This window comes from Rhinopithecus bieti, unplaced genomic scaffold (assembly GCF_001698545.2).
Source record: "Rhinopithecus bieti isolate Rb0 unplaced genomic scaffold, ASM169854v2 scaffold_18466, whole genome shotgun sequence".
Lineage (NCBI taxonomy): Eukaryota > Metazoa > Chordata > Mammalia > Primates > Cercopithecidae > Rhinopithecus > Rhinopithecus bieti.
The window spans coordinates 461,546-480,949 of record NW_016809319.1 but is presented as its reverse complement, the minus strand read 5'-3'; the positions used below and the strand labels follow the sequence as shown (position 1 = coordinate 480,949).

At 40.0% G+C, this 19,404-nt stretch overlaps 1 non-coding gene across 1 annotated transcript; it reads right to left on the bottom strand.

The window, feature by feature from the left end:
* Positions 1 to 10,706: 10,706 nt before the first annotated feature.
* Positions 10,707 to 10,780, bottom strand: TRNAT-CGU (transfer RNA threonine (anticodon CGU)). The gene has a single exon. It is a non-coding gene; the product is annotated as a tRNA-Thr (tRNA).
* Between the last annotated feature and the right edge of the window lie 8,624 nt (positions 10,781 to 19,404).

Genomic DNA, 19,404 nt, shown 5'->3' with positions numbered 1-19,404 from the left:
ATGCCGATGCTGTTGTTCTGAGGACCACACTTTGAGATCTATTGCCTGACCCTGAATTCTGCTTCTCACATTTTGTAACCCAGGTTTATATTTGAATATTCACATTTCTCTTATGCTTTTTATTCAACAAGATACAGATTTAATCATCCAACCTACTGAGTGGGATTTTTCTTTTTAGACTAGGTGGAGGGTTGGTCTGTGGATAATTCCAAGACCAAAACCTAAGACTGGGTATGCCCTACAAGATGAATCTATCCCAGTACTTTACCCCGCCGAACTGGCTTCTGATTACTGTTAGACTTTGTATAACACATCAGGAAATTTCCCAGTAGTTTGCTGTAACCATCTATGGTTCTACTTTTTTTATTCTGCCCTTTTCAAATGACTGGATCTGAATGACTTATATACATAGTCCAGCTCGGATAAAAGCCAGTTTTGCAACCACTTGTTCTGTGTTGGGCCTGGTGAGTTTCCAATTACTCTAACGGACTTAGTGACATTCATTTAAATCTTTCTCACACTCATGACCTGCAAAATTCACACAATTCTTGCACAAGAAACTATTTAAAACTTATTTTGGGGAAAAAAAATTGATCGAATACAGTATATTTTAAGAAACTTTGTTAGTGGAGTATTCTTGCTGGGGATGTAGCTCAGTCGTAGAGCGCATGATTTACATGCGTGAGGTCCCGGGTTCGATCCACTAGGTGCTGAGGTTTTAATGTTGATTCTTGTATGTGCTGCTGAGCAAGTATTTTGCTCACTATTATTGCCAAGGTCTCTCGGGCTCTGGTGCTGTAACTCCTTTTCTGGAAAGTGGGAGGGGTAAGAAAGGAGGTTAGGCAGAAAAAAGGATTGGTTTGTTTCCACCTCTGCCCTTTGTTTTTTCAACAGCTCTTTGATCTTTTCACAGTACTTCTAGGTTTCCAGGCTAAAACCAAGTATTTTATTTCTCATTCCTTCTATTTTACAAGTGATCATATTTAAAGTCATCTGTTGAATAGAAAGTACATTACTGGGTCCGCCGCGGTGGCTCACGCCTGTAATCCCAGCACTTTGGGAGGCCGAGGGGGGCGGATCACCAGGTCAGGAGATTGAAATCATCCTGGCTAACACGATGAAACCCCGTCTCTACTAAAAATATAAAAAATTAGCGGGGCAGGGTGGCTGGTGGGCGCCTGTAGTCCCAGGTACTCGGGAGGCTGAGGCAGGAGAATGGCGAGAGGCGGAGCTTGCAGTGAGCTGAGATCGCGCCACTGCATTCCAGTCTGGGCGACAGAGCGAGACTCCGTCTCAAAAAAAAAAAAAAGAAAGAAAGAAAGTACATTACTGGTAAAGTGGGTAAAAGTATGGCTAATTTCTTTCTTTTTTTTCTTTTTCTTTTTTTTGAGACAGAGTTTTGCTCTGTCGCCCAGGCTGGAGGGCAGTGGTGCGATCTCGGCTCACTGCAACCTCCACCTCCCTGGTTCAAGGAATTCCCCTGCCTCACCCTCCCAAGTAGCTGGGATTACAGGCGCATGCCACCACGCCCGGCTAATTTTTTTGTATTTTTAGTAAGGACAGGGTATCACCATGGTGGCCAGACTGGTCTCGAACTCTACACCTCAGGCAATCTGCCCGCCTTGGTCTCCCAAATTGCTGGGATTACAGGAGTGAGCCACCCGTGCCCGGCCAGTATGACTAATTTCTAAGTGGGTGGCTGTGTGCAACTATGAAGGTGACCAGGAGAAATTGTAGGCAAAGAAGGGTCTTTAGCTAACAAGCGAGAGCTGTTAGACATGTTTGTGAAGAGGGGGAAGGTCAACAGCTTTTGTTAGTTGCTCCTTAGTTCTTTTTGTAAACTAGAAAATAAAAAAAAAAACTGCTGTTATCAATTAACATCAATAAGCACAGGTCAAGAAATGGTGTTCTTTAAAATAATATGATGAGAAAATTTGCTCCTGGAAATTATATCAGTAAGAATGGAACAATCCATTATTACCTAGATTATCTGAGCCGTGTGGCTCTGATGAATTTGACTTTGACATTCACTTTGACTACAATCTTGATGTAAAACCTCAGATTCAATTTCCAACCAAGTCCAGAATTTCATTAAGGGTCTTCAGGCACATCTGTCAATATTTATCTTAACTCTGTAGTTTCAAGAAAGCAGGTTCTGAGTCTGCTTCTCAGCCCAACCCTGATGCAAACTGTTTTACTTATAGTCCTGCTTTACTTTGATGCTATCAAAATGCTGCTTCGTTTAAATTGAATTAAACCAAACTAAAGGCCACCCTCTCCCAAATCCTATAATAATTCTGGCTTTTACTTTGTTTGGTGAAAGTCTGCACTTCTATTTACATTTCTCCCTTGCCTCAGCAAGCATTAAATTAACTTTTTTAAGTGTTAGGATCGAACAATTGAGATTTATTTAGTATTTTGAATATAGAAGCTAAATATGAATATTGTGAGGTTTAGAGGCTAAGAAACAGAAGCTGGTTTTCTGACAAAATAAATTAAAGTTTTGAAGTTAGTATGGGGAAGGCCTTCTTAAGACACATAAAACTTCATGAATAAAATATTAATTCATTTGCCTAGGTCAAATTTAATATAATCTTTTGACAAACTGAAAAACCAGGAATAAACTGTAAAGACATTTTCAGCATATATAAAAATAAAAATGTTATTAAAAATAAATAAGGAGCATCCACAGATCAATTTCAAAAAAAAAAATTAGAAAGTGAGTAAAGTGTTTTTTGTTTTGTTTTTTAGTTTTTTTGAGACAGAGTTTCGCTCTTGTTGCCCAAGGTGGAGTGCAATGGCGTGATCTCAGCTCACTGCAACCTCTGCCTCCAGGGTTCAAGCAATTCTCCTGCCTCAGCCTCCCAAGTAGCTGGGATTACAGGTGTGCGACACCACGCCCAGCTAAATTTTTTGTATTTTAAGCAGAGATGGGGTTTCACCATGTTGGCCAGGCTGCTCTCGAACTCCTGACCTCAGGTGACCCATCCACCTCAGTCTCCCAAAATGCTGGGATTACAGTTGTGAGTCACTGCATGCAGCCGTTTTTTAAAATTTAACCAAAAAGGTAGATGAAGGCAGAACTTGTGTAAGGCAACTCTGATTGTTGAATACATTAACCCATAGGAAGTACATAATTGTGTACATGACAGGTAGTGTTTTAATAAAAAGTAAATTGCAAGTGCCATTTATTTTGACTTAAAATATTTTGAACAAGAAAACAACATATTTTGTCTGAAACGCATTAGCTGATGGCACTTGATCTGAATTCACTCAGATAAATTATAGTATCTTGTATAGATTTATACTTCAACTTAAAGGAGGAAAGAAAAGAAGGAAAGACAGAAGGAAATAAATAAGGGAGGGAAGGAAGAAAGGTAGCATAGAAGGAAGCAAGGAAGGAAAGAGAGGAAAGAAGACAAATATGTTTCAAACTTCTGAGGCAGAAGACTTGTTCTTTTTCTCTAAGCTCTATCAGAGTTCTACTCTGCAATGTCAGTTATATAATCACAATGTTTTACTCTGTATTTTCCACTATGAAACCCCAAATGAAATTTTTCTCAGTCATTGATTTTTTTTTTTTTTTTTTTTTTTTTTTTTTTTTTTTTTTTTTTTTTTTTTTTGCCCAGGTTGGAATGCAGTAGCACAGTCTCGGCTCACTGCAACCTCCGCCTCCCTTGTTCAAGGGATTCTCCTGCCTCAGCCTTCCGAGTAGCTGGGATTACAGGTGCGGGCAACCATGCCCGTCTAATTTTTGTATTTTCAGTAGAGACAGGGTTTCACCATGTTGGTCAAAGCTGGTCTAGAACTCCTGATTTTGTGATCCACCCGCCTCGGCCTCCCAAACTGCTGGAATTACAGACGTGAGCCCTGGCGCCTGGCCTCTCATTGAGACTGTCTTAAGTCAGGCTTAATATGAATCATAATTTCATTATCCAGTTTGCTAATAATATTTTATTTGGATTACTGGAAGTCATTTCTGAAGAAGGAAGGACGGAAGAGGGGAAGGAATGGTCAATGAATAAATAAAATAGTAAGTGGATGAACAAATAAACAAACTTGTTTCAGGAAAATTTCATACTTGTGGCTGGGGGCAATGGCTCATGCCTGTAATCTCAGCACTTTGGGAGGCCAAGATGGGTGGATCACCTGAGGTCAGGAGTTAGAGACCATCCTGGCCAACATGGTGAAACCCCATCTCTACTAAAATACAACATCCTGGCCAACATGGTGAAACCCCATCTCTACTAAAAATACAAAAATTAGCTGGGCATGGTGGCGGGCACCTGTAATCCCAGCAACTCAGGAGGCTGAGGCAGGAGAATCACTTGAACCCTGGAGGCAGAGGTTGCAGTGAGCCGAGATCGCCCTTCTGCACTCCAGCCTGGGCAGACTCTGTCTCAAAAAAAGAAAAAAAAAAGAAAATTTCATGCTTGCTTAAGCCTTATTATGGTCTGAAATCTCCATAAAATTCATATATGGAATCATAACCACCAATAACTCAGAAGGTGACTCTATTTCAAGGTAAGATCTTTAAAAAGGTAATTCAGTTAAAATGAGGTCATTAGGGCATGCCCTTATGCAATATGACTGATGTCATTATAAAAAGGGAAGATTAGGAGAAACACACATGAAGGCAAAAACACCAAGGAGAAAGCCAACTACAAGTCAAGGAGAGAAGCCTTAGAAGAAATTCACTCTGATGACACTTTAATCTCAGATTTCTAGCCTTCAGAATTATGAGAAAATAAATTTCTGTTGTTTAAGCCACGCAGTCTGTGGTACTTCGTTATGACAGCCCTAATAAACTAATAGAATCCCAAATGCAATCCAGGAAACAACTTTTGAAAAAAACAGTCCAGGCGCGGTGGCTCAATCCTGTAATCCCAGCACTTTGGGAGGCCGAGACGGGCGGATCACGAGGTCAGGAGACCCTGCGCTCACGCACACCCGGTGAAGCCCATCTTACTAAAAATACAAAAAACTACGCTGCGCGCGAGGTGGCGGCGCTGTAGTCCAGCTACTCGGCGCACGCTGACGCGCACGCCGCACACATGCCGCGCTCACACCGGCGACGGCCGGCAGCTTGCAGCTGAGCTGAGATCCGCCACTGCACTCCAGCTGGGTTGGACAGAGTGAGACTCTGTCTCAAAAAAAAAAAAAAAAAAAAAAAAAAAAAAAAAAAAGAAAAAAACAGATGTTACTGTTGCAAAAAGCAGTTCGTTAATTTTGTTTTCTATTCTCTTCACAACCCAGGGAAAACAGAAGTTTGCCTTTGTCACTTATTTATTCAGCAACCATTCCCACTTTCCTTTGGTTGACATTCTGTATTGGGAGAACTGGAAGCTAACAGAAAGTGCATTTTCTGGACTCCTTTGCAGCTAAGAATCTTGATGCAAATGAGATTTGACTGAGATTAGATATACTTCTCTGAGATTTAGCAGGCAGAATATCATCATGCTGATTTTGTCTATTTTTTGCTAGCAAGCAAGATCATGAAGTTATGCTTTCTCAGCACAGTGTTAACGGGTCTGGTCTCTAGCCTTTAGAATTAGAGAGAGTAGTGGCAGAGGCGGTGGCCATAGTACATGTTCCAATGTTCAGTCACCAGCTTCATGAGTTTGAGAAGTTATTATAAAGGAAGCAATCTCCTAGCTCTCATGTTGTGTTACTAGGATTATGGTTGCAATGTTCTGAGTCTCAAAAAGTTTATTGCCAGCTTCCCTTATAGATTAGTTCTATAAATATTTTCTGAAATCATAGTCGAAGGTCTAATCTAAAGCCTGTTTCTCAACCTTGTCAGATAATTTTGTAGTAATCCAACTTCCTGTTTTTAACTCCTTTTGTTTGAAATACTTAGAATGCTCCCTGTTTCCTACACTGAACTTTTAATTATTTTGCAGATTAAGAAATATCAAAATAAGTAATAGTAATGGATTGTAGGAACCCATGAGTCCATATAAATAAACAAGTAAATGTCAAAAGAGAAGGGGGGCGAGGCACAGTGGCTCACACCTGCAATCCCAGCACATAGAGAGGCAGAGGTAGGAGGTTCATTTGAGTCCAGAAGTTGGAGACCAGCCTGGGCAACATGGCAAGACCCCTCTACAAAAAAATCTATATATTAGCACTGCAGCCTGAGTGACAGATCAAGACTCTGTGAAAAAAAAAAAGCTGGAGGGTTGGTGGAGGCTGGGAGGGGAAGGAAATGTTTTTCTTCCTATAGCAGAAAGATAACTTGTAAATGTAGAATAAATGATGGATTTAGAAGATCGTCATTTGGCAACCATCATACTTCTAACTGATTGAGGCCAGGATCATCAATGGGTGATAAATTAAGTTGATAAAAGTTGAATGATAACAGGATATTTACATAGTCTAAAAGTCAGGATACTTATTAATGACAATGGAGAAACCTGGCAAACACTGTCATAACCAGATGACCAAAATTAATACCACTGGTAATGGGACAACTGCCATTAAATATCTCCTGATAAAATGCACTGAAAGGGAATAATGTCATTTCTCTGGTATTGCTACTCAAAATACATAACCAAAATCCAATCATGAGGAAATAGCAGACTAACCCAAATAGAGGAAAATTTTACAAAATAACTGGCCTGTACTCTTTTAAAAATACCAATGTTATAAAAGAGAAAGAAAGGCTGCAGAACATGGCAATTCAACATATGCTCAAAGATTTTCTTTTGCTAAAAAGGACATTATAGGGACAATTAGCATAATCTGAATAAGGCCCATATATTAGACAATAGTATTGTATCAATGTTAATTTCTGATTTTGATCATTGTACTGTGATTATGTAAGAGGGTGTTTTCCTGTTAGGAAACATACATTGAAGTATTTAGGGGTAAAGGATCATTATGTCTACAACTTATTCTTTTTTATTTATATTTATTTATTATTATTTTTTGAGACAGAGTCTCACTCTGTTACCCAGGCTGGAGTGCAGTGGTGCTATCTTGGCTCACTGCAACCTCTGCCTCTGGGGTTCAAGCGATTCTTCTGCCTCAGCCTGCTGAGTAGCTGGGACTACAGGCACGTGCCACCACACCCGACTAATTTTTGTATTTTTAGTAGAGATGGGGTTCCTCCATGTTGACCAAGCTGGTCTCGAACTCCTGACCTCATGATCCACCCACCTCGGCCTCCCGAGGACATGGCATGAGCCACCATGTCCAGCAACTTATTCTTAAATGGCAAATGGTTTAGTATGTGTGCGTGTGTGTGTGTGTGTATACGTATATATAGGTACTTTTAGCTCATATGTATATCTCATATGTATAAAATACATATGTAGCCGGGTGCGGTGGCTCACACCTGTAATCCCAGCACTTTGGGAGGCCGAGGCGGGTGGATCACAAGGTCAGGAGATCGAGACCATCCTGGCTAACACAGTGAAACCCCGTCTCTACTAAACAAAATATAAAAAAAAATTAGCCAGGTTTGGTGGCGCGCGCCTGTAGTCCCAGCTACTCGGGAAGCTGAGGCAGGAGAATGGCGTGAACCCGGGAGGCGGAGCTTGCAGTGAGCTGAGATCATGCCACTGCACTCCAGCCTGGATGACAGAGCGAGACTCCATCTCAAAAAAAAAAAAAAAAAAAAACATATGTATACATATATACATATGAGATATACATATGAGATATGAGATAAAAGTATATATATATATACACATATGAGATATACATATGAGATAAGGTCCATATTTGGGAAGATTGAGTGAAGGATGCAACTTTTCTGTAACAATGAAATTATTTTAAAAGTAAAAATTAAAAGAAAAAGAAAAGAATGAGACAGACCTTAGGAGAGTCAAGTTACTTAGCAAAGGTCCACATTTGGTAGTGAGGGATCCAGGACATGCATACAGACTTTGTCATTGAGAGCTCCATGCTCCTTTCATTCCTGTGCACAGTCAGTCACTTTATTGCCAGCCTTTTCTCTGCATTTATATGTGAATAGATTTTTCTTTGGTGTGACTTGATCCACTGAATGAGCATTTCTTTCACTAGAAGGAGGAAAGCATCTTTGGATTGAGTTGAGAGCCACTTCACTTTTCAATCTGTGGTCCAGTACATAAAGAAGTTGTTTGCTGAGTTTGTGCAGAGACTAACTCAGCTCTTTGCTGAGTGTGAGGCGACTGCAAAGCTCTTTTAAGACTCCTTAGATAATTCACCTTGGGGATCAAAAGACCTTAGAGGACTTAACTCCAACCTCTCTTATTTTGGCAGCTAGGAACTTTATATAAGAAACAGAATAGAAAGCTAAACTTTCCAGAGAACCCCCAGTAAGCACAACTAAATTCTCATTAAAACATTAGTGAATTCATCACCATTAAGTAAAGAGAAAGAGGTTAGCATTATTTCTTATTAAAATTAAATTAAACAAAGGCATTGATGTACTTGTCTGCTGAGGTTTTACTCTTAAAACATCTGGAAAAGGAGTCATTTGTGAGCAATAACTCCCTTGAGGTTGCAGATATAGGCTTTTCTCAATTTGGGGGGTTTTCCCCTAAAACTTGCTGCCAATTCCTTTTAATTATTTCTTACATTTATACTTTCTCCACTTCTGATTATGTTACTGGTTATCTGCTTTTCTAGTTAATTTTAAATTTATTTTCCAAAAAGAACACAGTAAATAGGAGAATACATCTTAAACTTTATATTTTTTTCTTCACTCATAATTTTTGAAATGTGTTTATGTTCAATTACACATGGATTTTGGTTGCTCTTAAAATAAAATTAAAACTCCTTGGCATGGCCTCTAAAATTCTGACACAGTTTGGTCCTATCCTCCTGCATCCCATCTCTCAGGCTGCTTGCCCATGGCCTTCCCACTGTACTCATACCAGCTTTTTTCCAGTCCAATGCACTTTGTCTAACTTCCTCTGCCTGGGTTTCCCTATGCTCTGTCTGCCTTTCCTATACTGTCCTCTTTCTTTGCAACTGAAGACTCTCCTCTTATCTCCCTGATGAAACAACATCTCACCCGTATGTTCTAAATCACAGTCATTCTTTTTCTGTAGCACTTCTCATAGCCATAATGTTATGTTTGTCATTATATAAATAACTTATATTCACTCACCCATCCCCAAATAAGCTCTTATCTCCTTTGGGATAGATACCAGGCCTGTTCAGCTTACCTTCCCACACCTTAGTGTGAGTAGGCATAGAATTAATAATTTTGGGCCGGGTGCCGTGGCACACGCCCATAATCCCAGCACTTTGGGAGACCGAGGCAGGCGGATCACGAGGTCAAGAGATCGAGACCATCCTGGCTAATACGGTGAAATACAAAAAATGAGCCGGGAGTGGTGGCCAGCGCCTGTAGTCCCAGCTACTCGGGAGGCTGAGGCAGGAGAATGGCGTGAACCCGGGAGGCGGAGCTTGCAGTGAGCCTAGATGGCGCCACTGCACTCCAGCCTGGACGACACAGCCAGACTCCGTCTCAAAACAAAACAAAACAAAACAAAACAAAACAGAAAAAAAGAAATAATAATTTTGGGAATGAATGAGGAGATGACTAGAGTTCTGTAACTTCATGTAAAACAGATGAAGGCATATCTTCCACTACCTGAGGTTAGCTTTAAGAGGTGTTTATGGACCACATAGAATTCTTTTCAGAATTCACTTCAGTGATCTCATATCCAGAAATACAACTTTTTGAAACTGGCATGCTGGTTCAGAGTCATAACACCCCTATTGGGACATCTGCTTCTAATAACCCAGTTTAAATCAACCAAGGAAAGGGAGTGATAGTCCTATAAAAATCAATGTCAAGAAACAAAATATGTCCCCTGACCCTAAAATAGCTTATTTTTTCTGAACATTCATTTGTGATTTACTGTTTATTGATTTATGGAAGTCATGGATTTTTTTTCAGTGGCACATGGGCACCAAAGAACTTAAGGAGGTCAGGGAAAATCTCAAAAGAATATGCAAAATTTGTCCATAAGTTTGTGTGTGTGTGTGTGTCTGTGTGTTTATAGACAAAAGTTTTTATTAGATAATCTAATGAGTTCATGTGCCATACAATTTTAAGAACTATTATTCTAAATCACACTGGATACTGTTCGTTTTTATAAATAATATTATTTGTTACTTAAGACTTCGACTTAAGTAACTTTGACTTAAGTAACTGAGAAATATTGGATTGAAATATTAGCTTGATTATTTATCAGTTATAAGATTTGGGCAAGTTTATTTCCTTCTGATGCTTCATTTTTATCTGTAAAATGGGCATAATACTGTTTACTTCAGTGAATAGTCTAGGAATTAAAAGTATGTGAGAAAATATATAAAGTACAACTTAGTAAATGTTCCATAAATTGCAACCATTTTTCATCCATGTGGAATTTAAGTAAGGTTTCATGGAGTTTGAGAAACCAGAAGAATATATTTTTTAATGTTTTGAATTTAAAGTTTTACCATTTTATTTTAGATATTTTTTATCCGTGATTGAACTTGAACCCCTGAGTTTGGTGAAATTCCAACATAACTGTCTGAGAGATCATCAGAAACTAATAGCCTTTGAGGATGCAGGTGGAATGAAGAGAGACTGGAGAGACTAAAGCTCTATGCAGTGGATCTGATATTGTGATTAAGGATTGTAGACTAAAAATTGTGATAAATTTACAAAAACAGATGGCCTTTATTAAAAGGGGAAAGAAAAACACACACCTACTTTAAGGCCCCGCTGGGATTCGAACCCAGGATCTCCTGTTTACGAGACAGGCGCTTTAGCCAACTAAGCCACAGAGCCAGCTGCGCAGGCCCCATGGTTTTTTTTATGACCGAATTGTACTTAATTAGGTGAAAAGTTGTGTTGCCAATGAGTTACTGTGTTTTCGAATACATCCACTTTGTAGTAAAGGCAGACTCCTGAAAGGAACTTCTAGAAATTAGACTCCCTTCGAGTCCAACAAAACACACCCACACTCACATAATCACTTAGAAAATGTGCTTAGAACAATGTCAGCGCGTCCCAGAGGGCAAATAAAAGCCGTGAAATCGGAGAGTGGAGATGAACCGTGTTCCCAGAGGAGGAAGCGGCATCTGTCTCTAGACGTAGCGAGAGCAGTTTTTACATTCCATGGCATTGTGGTGATTTAGAATCAAGTGACTGGATTCTAAAAGTGGAGTGAAAAGCTTTTCTAGCCAAACAGATCATTCAGAATTTTCATCACATTAATGGCTTTTCTGGCCATTAGAAGATAGCACACGGATGCGCTGAAAAACAAAAACTGTTATCGCGTTCAGACTCTCCAAACAGCTGCCAGATCACTGCTCTAGAGAAAGCAGGCGACAGCTGGGAGGCGACCTGGTCTGAGCTCACTTAACGGTTTTGTATTTCAAATCCAAAGAGCCTTTGCCTGCTCGAGGCTTGTGTTCCAGCGGCTCCTGAGAAGGGGCACAGATGGAAACCAGAAGAAGAGGCGTCACCAGACAGGGTCGGTCCTAATTCTGCTTTCCTCATTTTGGTTCTTCAAGCTTCCATTAGATGTTTCCTATTATCTTCCTTATGGATCCTCACCTTGTAGAAGCTAAACAAACATTAATTGATTGAAAAAATCCCCAAATTAAGATCCATTTTGAAACTGTTAACGTTTGTATCCTAGTTTTCTGCCTTTGCTTAGAACTGAGGCTGGTGCCAAAGTGAGGGAGTGAGTTCACCAAATAAAGCTAACGCCTCTGCACATTAGCCAGCTTCCCTGCCATGTTAAAAAGACAACAGGGAGGACTACAAAATTCCTTGTTTAACCAGACAAAGGCTGGAAGGGGCTCTGGGCCTGGTAACGCCCTTGAATCCTAAAGTCTTTCTTAATTCCTCTCTTGAGCCAAAAGTCCCATTCAGAATGTTTTTGTAGTGAATATAAACTTATTTTTCTGTTAACCAAGATAGTCATGTTTTAATTTAATATAGGTTAGCAAACTGTTATGATTAGGGCTATACTAACAGTTACTGTATTAAGAGTTACTGAATATTTACTGAGTTTGGGAAGCAACATCCCCCAAAATCATAAGGACCAGGAATCACAGCCTTTCTGAATTCGAATCAGCCAAATTGTTTATGATCAGGATTGTACTAACTTCAGTCACTAAAATACAACTGGGATGGCATCGTGTCCAGGGAAACATTGTTCAAGTTTTTCCCAACAAGAACGATGTATTGAATACCTACTGTGTGTCAGGAATTGAAATAACTTCTGTAGACACAACTAGGAAGATAGCCAGATGATAAAAGTAAAACAAGGAATAGTATCACAATAAAAGAAGTACAATGTGATAGCTGAGTGCCTAACAGGGCCCAGTAATCTAGTTCAAAGCATAATACTTTGTTTTAGGTATAATTCTGACATTGCCCAGTTCAACTAATTTTTAAAATTTCTTTTGACTTTTGCTGGAAAAGTCTTAACAGATTTTTTTCCCCTAATGTGACAATTAGTACTTGAACACACCTAGAATACATTCAAGTTAATCCAAGATAATTAAACAAAATAAAGAATATGGCTGGACGCAGTGGCTCATGACTATAATCCCAGCACTTTGGGAGGCTGATGCAGGTGGATCACGTGGTGTCAGGAGTTGGAGACCAGCCTGTCCAACATGGTGAAACCCCGTCTTTACTAAAAATACAAAAATTAGCCAGGCATGGTGGTGGACGCCTGTAATCCCAGCTGCTCAGGAGGCTGAGGCAGGAGAATTACTTGAACCCAAGAGGCGGAGGATGCAGTGAGTCGAGATCACACCACTGCACTCCAACCTGGGAGACAGAGCAAGACACCGTCTCAAAAAAAAAAAAAAAAAAAAAAAATTGTTGGACCTCATGAGACTTACTACCACGAGAACAGAATGGGGGAAACCGCCCTTATGATTCTATTTTCTCCCACTGGGTCCCTCCCACAACATGTGGGAATTGTGGGAGCTACAATTCAACATGAAATTTGAGTGAGGACACAGCCAAACCATACCACTATCCCAATGGGATCCTCCTCCAAATAGACTTGTACTCATAAAGAAAAAAAAAAAAAATATGTGAGTGAATTGAAAGGGTAAATAATTCCCATGAGATCTCCAGTTAATTTGATGCAAAAGTGCTTAACTAACATCAGAATCCAAGACAGCTGACTGAGGGATATGAATATCAATACTGGAGTAAGGAGATTGTCACAACTGCAGTGACTTCATATTACCCTCAGTTATGCTTTCTTTGTTGAGAATAGGGTGATTTACCATAATACTAGTTAGTAGCTGTTAAGAATTGAATTTTGTCCCCTGAAAATTCATGTTTAAATCCTACCCTCAGTACCTCAGAATGTGATCTTATTTGGAAATAAAGTAATCAAAGAGGTAATTAGTTAAATTGAAGTCATACGGAGTAAAGTGAACCCCTGATTCCATATAACTGGTGTCCCAATAAAAAGAGGAAATTTGTCTGGGTGCAGTGGCTCACGCCTGTAATCCCAGGATTTCGGGAGACCGAGGTGGGCAGATCACCTGAGATCAGGAGTTTGAGACCAGCCTGGCCAACATGGTAAAACCTCATCTCTACTAAAAATACAAAAATTAGCCGGGCGTGGTGGCAGGGGCCTGTAATCCCATCTACTCAGGATGCTGAGGCAGGAGAATTGCTTGAACCTGGGAGGCAGAGGTTGCAGTGAGCCAAGATCACACCATTGCACTCTAACCTGGGGATAAGAGTGAGACTTCGTCTCAGAAAAAAAAAAGGGAGGGGGGATGGAAATTTGAACATGCACACACATGCAGAGAGAATGCCATGTGAACATGAAGGCAGAGATTTGGTGATGCAATCACAAGGAATTTCAAAGATTGTCAGAAAACTACCAGAAACTAGAAGAGAGGCCTGAAACAGATTCTCCCTCACAACCCTCAGAAAGAAGAAACCCTGATAACACCTCAATCTTGGACTTCTTGCCTCTAGAACTGTGAGATTATAAAGTTATTTTGTTTGAGCCGCCTAGTGTGTGTTATTTTGTTATAGCAGCCCATGGCAACCATCGCAGTAAGCAGCATCCTCTGAGAAATAACTAAGTTGTGTCCTAAGATTTCCCCCAAACTTTACTAAAATGAACTTATTTAAAAGAAAAGTAGTAAATAAGGGGTGAGATGAAGTAAGTGTGACAGGTTCATATGCCTAATTAAAAGCTGAACAAAATTTGAATTCAAAGATAGAAGAAAATAAAAGGCGCAAGGAAAATATGTGTCAGCTTAGCGATCCCAGTCCATAGTTTCTGAGAACAACCAGAGGTGGAGATAAACAAGGGCCACTCAGAATGGGAGTATCTCACAGATGTGTGGGAAGAAGAGAGGTTGAGCCTGGGAAGAAAAGTTAAGCTAAGAATAGGAGTTAGAAAGGATGGAAACCAAAGGATAGCACAGGGATGGTAGAGGAAGGGGCCATCGTAGGAAGTGGTAAAAGCAAAGACTGTGAGCTAGGAGCACAAAGCTGGCTGGATCCTGCGGGTAGTGAATTACTGTAGTGAGTGTAGTGAATGAGTTGAGGTGGGGGAAAGTAAGAGAATCTGGAGAACAGAAGATGGAGATGAATGTGATCTGAGATTAAGGTGGGAAGGTAATTTAGGAATAAGGGATGGAGTGGGTGCACTGGAGAAGGTATTTTGAGGTAGAACACAGAAGTGAGAGGCATAGGTGGTGGCTACAGAGGGGACCCTACAGAATGGGTAGGCTCAAGGAGAAGCTAGAGAAATGCCAGTTGGGAACACCAAATCAGCTAGAGGAATAAGACTGTCGGTCAGTGGAAAGCAGGCAATTGGCAGGTATCTATGCTAAAATGTTGGGCATTTTGCCCTAATATAACTTTGCCATGAGATTGAAGTGCCATTCAGTGTCTAGTGAAGAATGTTGGTATACCATGTGTGTACCATCTACATTCACCAGTGATTTTAATACAGCATTTGTGACACTGGATTACCAGAAAGTCCTTTCAAACTTCTCTAATGGTAGCTTTGACACTAGCAACTTAGCACAGTACTCCAGTTTAGTCCTTTTACAGCCTGAAAAGGCTATGTTTGAGTTCGGATTTCACCGTAATGAGGCAAGAGAAAGTAAAAGTACTAATAGTTAAGCACAGTAGAATTGCTAGTCCTATATCAAATGGATTGACTTTGAGAAGAAATTGCGTTACGTCAAGTAGCCTAGGAATATGAATATTAGATCATCACACTTTGGACTATTACTCAAGTGAAATAGTTATTTGAACCATAAACATGCATTAAAAATCTTGATGAGCAACCAGATATAACTGAAGGAAAGATGAAGTACTTGACCTTTAAAGGTAGAAACACAGTTACATGCCACATAAGGACATTTTGGTCAACAATGAGCCACATAGATGACAGTGGTCCCGTAAGACTGATTATAATGGAGCTGAAAAAGTCTGATCAGCTAATGACATTGTGGCTGTGGTAACGTAGCCCAGTGCGTTATTCACATGTTTGTGGTGATGCTGGTGTAAACAAACCTACTGCTCTGCCAGTTGTATAAAAATACAGTACATACAATTATGTACAGTACCTAATACTTGAAAATGATAATAAATGAGTATGTTACTGGTTTATGTATTTACTATACTATACTTTTTATTGTTATTTTACAGTGTACTCTTTCTACTTATTAAAAAATAACTGTAAAACAGCCTCAGTCAGGCCCTCACAAGGGATTCTTGAAGGCATTGTTATCATAGGAGATGACAGCTTCCTGCTTGGTATTGCCTCTGAAGACCTTCCAGTGGAACAAGATTTGGAGGTGGAAGATGGTGATATTGACAGTCCTGACCCTGTCTAGGCCTAGGCTAATGTGTGTGTTTGTGTCTTCATTTTAACAAAAAAATTTAAAAGTTTAAAAAAAAAAAGCTTTTCAGTAGAAAAAAGCTTATGGAATATGAATATAAAGAAAAAATATTTTTTGTACAGCTTTACAGGTGTCTGTGGTTTTTTTGTTTGTTTGTTTTTGATTTTTGAGACGGAGTCTTGCTCTGTCACCGAGGCTGCAGCGCAGTGGTGTGATCTCGGCTCACTTCAACCTCTGCCTCCCGGGTTCAAGTGATTCTCCTGCCTCCGCTTCCTAGTAGCTGGGATTATAGGTGCCCGCCACCACACCTGCCTAACTTTTGTATTTTTTTTATTTTTAGTAGAGATGGGGTTTCACCATGTTAGCCAGGTTTGTCTCAGACTCTTGACATCCAGTGATCTGCATGCCTCAGCCTCCCAAAGTGCTGAGATTACAGGCATAAACCACCATGCCCAGCCAGGTGTTTGTGTTTTAAGTGTTATTACAAAAGAGTCAAAACTTTTAAAATTAAGTTTACAAAGTGAAAAGTCCAATAAGTTAAGGTTAATTTATTATTGAAGAAATAAATATGTTTCGTGTAGCCTAAGTATGTAGCATTTATAAAATCTACAGTAGTGTACAGTAATGTCCTACGTCTTCACATTGACTCACCACTCACTCACTGACTCACCAAGAACAACTCCTACCAGTCCTGCAAGACCCATTCATGGCAAGTGCCCAGTACAAGTGTACCATTTTAATGGAGTGCAATGGCGCAGTCTCAGCTCACTGCAGCCTCGACCTCTGGGGCTCACTCCCTCTTCCCATCTCAGCCTCCTGAGTAGCTGTGACCACAGGCGTGTGCCACCACACCCAGCTAATTTTTGTATTTTATAGAGATGGGGTTTCACCATGTTGCCCAGGTTGGTCTACAACTCCTGGGCTCAAGCGATCAACCCACCTTAGCCTCCCAAGTGCTGGAATTACTGTCATGTGCCACTGTTCCTGGCCCCATTTTTATCTTTTATACCACATTTTTATTGTACCTTTCGTATGTTTGGATACACAAATACCACTCTATTGCAATTGCTGACAGTATTCAGTTCAGCAACCTGCTGTACAGCTCTGTAGCCTAGGAGCAATAGGCTATACCATATGGCCTAGGTGTGTAGTCGGCTATATCATCTAGGTTTGCATAAGTACACTCTGTGATGTTCACACAATGACGAAATCATCCAACAGTGCATTTCTCAGAACATTTGCCCCTATTGACACATGACTGTATAAAGATTTTTATCTTGGACCTGGCATGGTGGCTCACACCTATAATCCTAGCACTTTGGGAGGCCGACGCAGACTGATCACGAGGTCAGAAGATTGAGACCATCCTGGCTAACACGGTGAAACGCTGTCTCCACTAAAAACACAAAAAATTAGCTGGGTGTGGTGGCAGACGCCTGTAGTCCCAGCTACTCAGGAGGCTGAGGTAGGAGAATGGAGTGAACCCAGGAGGAGGAGTTTGCAATGACCTGAGATCGTACCACTGCACTCCAGTCTGGGTGACAGAGCCAGACTCCGTCAAAAAAAAAAAAAGAAGAAGAAGAAGAAGATTTTGACCTTATGAAAAAATATTGTTGTCGGAGATATCTCTGACAAAATGTACCCACTTGAACAACAACAACAATAGATCCAGTAAGTTTTAAAATGAACACAGTATAAATGTAAAATGATCACAATATAAATGTAAAATGACTACAATATAGATACATACCCATATCATAAGGGAAAAAAAGAGAGGAAGAAAACTCCAAAAAAAAAAAAAAAAACACACAGCCAATCAAAAACCCACCAGTAATTCAAGTTCAGCACAGTAAGTGCATGAAGTAAAACCATTTAACCCAGAGGCACAGACAGAAGCCTCAGTGAATGATAGCAGCTCTACCTTAGTGCTTCCAGAGCCAGAACTCATGGCCTGGGGCCTATTTTGGGGCAGAGCTACAGAACTGAGGCTCCTGCAGGAGTCTGGGAGACTCCAGAGGTTTTCCCTCCGTGGATAGGCTCTTAGGAAAAATAAGAGTCAAAGCAGTATCTCTGTATCCACTGGCCTTTTAGTCATAGACACATGAGCAGTTCGCAGACATTTTAAAAGTCAAGGGCCGGTGGAGGTGGTGTAACTTAATCTCGCCAGGTACAGTTCTGCCAAGCAGAGAGAAGCTTCTATTTTATGTTTTGTCTTTCCAAAATTGTCCCAGGACTAAGAAATCAGAATTGCCACTTCTTGAGATCCCTACTTTGCAAAGCTAGTTACTGGGGGGAAAAGCAGATTCCTTAAGAATTCAGGGCCTTCTGGGATGGAAGAAATAGACCCTTAAGCCCTATTCCCTCAAATCGAAATTTGAGGTTATTTGCCAGTGGTCTGAGATGGTTCCGACCTCATCTTAAAGCAAGGGAAGACAATTGAAACAAACTTATCTCATGGAAAAGGGAAGTTGATAACTTGGGACTGTCTTAAGTAAAAGGAAAGGCTTGTTTTAATTTATCATATGACTCTAGGTTCCTGATAGGAAAATTAAACATTTTTTTAAACAATATTTCAAAAGATGGCTATTTTAATTGGGTAAAACCAGGCCTAATTTTCTGTAACTTTTCTGCCAAAAGAATATTAAGAGAAGCAAAAGATAGAAAGAAAAGGGGCAATTTTCTAAAAACATAAAAATGAACAGAGAACTGAAACCTCGAGAAAAATCTTCTATTTGCTGATCCTATTCCTTAGCATTGAAAAGCTAAAAAGATTCCTTTTTGTTACCAGATTGAAACTCCTCTGAGCCTCCATTTAGTGGTTTCTACAAAGTCTTGCGCTAGAGAAAATTAGATGTGAATCAAGGTTATTTAGCGAGGAATATAATTTGTTCTTTTCATATTAAGGAGAAATGAGATACAGCAGACCTACAAGGTAATGTAGGAAAATCTTCACACAGTTTATTCTTAGATTGTGATCAATAACCTCTCAGTAATTTAAAATAAAATACATCATGGTGGGTAGACAGAAATTTAACAGTGATTCTCTTTTCTTTCTTGTCTGTATTGGGCAAACCTGGGAAAGTTTAAACATTCAAGGGAGGAAATCTGGCAGTGTTTGGCAAGAACCTCTAAAATACGAAGTAAGTTGTAACCTGTGGTCAACTGGGGATGAAAGGCAGACTTTGGGGACTACCCTACACTGCAACAATATAAAGGACCTAAGAGAAGGATGGTAGATGGGAAGAGGAAGACAGTTACATGCTATGCACTGAAAATGCAAATAAGTAAATAACTATAAATCTATCACTTAAATTATTTGCTGAAGGAATAAATGGAAGACTCAGGCTTTCTGTGACCAAAATAAAATAATCTATTTTTTTTTTCTTGGAGGGGATAGAAAGCATGCATAGCTTTAACCTGTGGGTAGCTGAAGTATTAAATCAGTGAAATGTATAACTTCTCCAGGTCTCTTATATGAAATAAATTTAGGGAACTGATGGGGAAAGAGTGGCACTGAGGGCCACTGGGGGCAGACATTAGGAGCAGAGTGGGGAC